Below are 1,714 nucleotides of genomic sequence, written 5' to 3'. Positions count from 1 at the left end.
ACATAAAACAATCAGTAAATAAAAACAAAAAATTGTAGAGCTGTTAACTTTGTACTAGTATTAGTACTCTCAGCCAAGTTTTTACGGACCTATTAAGGTACACACATATAACTTCAAGTTTAATAAACATAAATCTACATGTAGACACTCTAACAAATGTAGTAAGGCAAAAATGCTCACAAGGCAAAACTAAACATTTACAAGGTGCATGCCACATTTTGTTAATAAATAGGCATCCATTAAATGTTTTTTTTCTATGCTGATAATTCGCCCAATACAGGTATATACATGTAGAATAGGTAGTAAAGACAGCATAGACAAATTACATCAAATACAATTACACTGTATAATACCCACAAGAAATGGCAAATTTTTTCAATAGATAATGTATGAAACAGTTATAACAAGCGTAACAGTGTAAAAAATATTCCTATAATTGATTTCACCACCTTGCAAGAATAACTAAATTTTATTAAGACTTATAGGGGTTCTCTCTACCTTCTAATGCTTCTAGAGAAGTCTTTAGACAGTATCTCTATGTTGTCTTGCTGTTAGAATTTGTCTCAAGTTTAAGCCGCCATTTTGTTTGCCGTGACCACACCCACTACGTAAAGGAGCGTGGGTGGATGGTTGCTAAGGCTTATGAATTTTGTTATTTCTCCAATACAACATGTATAGAAGAAATGTAAGTGTGGACATACAAATATATATATATACAAACATCGCACGTGGGTGAAATCAATTATAGGAACGACCTGGGGGCTACGCTCCCAGGTCGTTAAAAAGTTTTTCTGGTAAGGTTTTGTTTTAATTACCTGATGCACTTCTCTTTTGTACTGCACTATTTTTCTGACCCTCTCTTGGTGTATGAGTAACAAATATTAACAATAATCATAATAATAATAATAATAATAATAATAATAATAATAATAATAATAACAACAAAATCTAATTACCTAGTGCACTTCTCTTCTGTACTATACTATCTTTCTGACCCTCTCCTTGTGTACGAGTAACTAACAATAATTATATTAATAATAGTAATAACGATTACAACAACAACAATTTAATTACCTGGTGAACTTCAGTCTTTTGTACTGTAATAACTTTCTGACCCACTACTTGTGTATGAGTAACTAATAACAATAATAATAATAATAATAATAATAATGATAATAAAATAATTTAATTACCTGGTGCACTTCTCTATCGTACTGTACAATCTTTATGACTCTCTCTTTGTCTACGAATAACTAATAATGACAATAATAATAATAACAAAAACAACAACAATTGAATTACTAGGTGCACTTCTCTTTTGTACTGCACTACTGTATCTTTCTGATCCTCTGTTTGTGAATGAGTAACCAATAACAATAATAATAATAATAATATAAACAAAAACAACAATTTAATTACCTGGTGCACTTATCTTTTGTACTTTACTATCTTTCTGACCCTCTCCTTCTGTACAAGTAACTATTAAAGGGTAACTCAACCCAAAAACTTTTTTGCAGAAATAAGTTGGTAATAAAGAAAAAATCATAGGAAAAATAAGTAAAATTATCAAAAAGTATTGTTTCCATACTAAATCTTGGGTCAAAAGTTGCAATTTCTTGCCTTGCAGCCATTTTATCAAAATCACTTCCGGTTGTGGGCGTGGTCACGAGATGACATACATGGGGGAAGATTAGCAAATTTCTGCATTGAAATA

General features: G+C 30.7%; 1 long non-coding RNA gene across 1 annotated transcript; it reads right to left on the bottom strand.

Annotated features, from left to right (window-relative positions):
* Positions 1-10: 10 nt before the first annotated feature.
* LOC109582320 (uncharacterized) lies at positions 11-1,223 on the bottom strand. Its single transcript, XR_002185031.1, has 5 exons — positions 1,194-1,223; positions 1,075-1,136; positions 957-1,016; positions 816-859; positions 11-89 (listed from the first exon to the last, which is right to left on the bottom strand). It is a non-coding gene; the product is annotated as an uncharacterized LOC109582320 (long non-coding RNA).
* Between the last annotated feature and the right edge of the window lie 491 nt (positions 1,224-1,714).

This window comes from Amphimedon queenslandica, unplaced genomic scaffold, assembly GCF_000090795.2.
Source record: "Amphimedon queenslandica unplaced genomic scaffold, v1.1 AMPQUscaffold_13390, whole genome shotgun sequence".
NCBI lineage: Eukaryota > Metazoa > Porifera > Demospongiae > Haplosclerida > Niphatidae > Amphimedon > Amphimedon queenslandica.
Note: the sequence above shows the minus strand (reverse complement) of the source record. Positions and strands in the feature narration are given on the sequence as shown.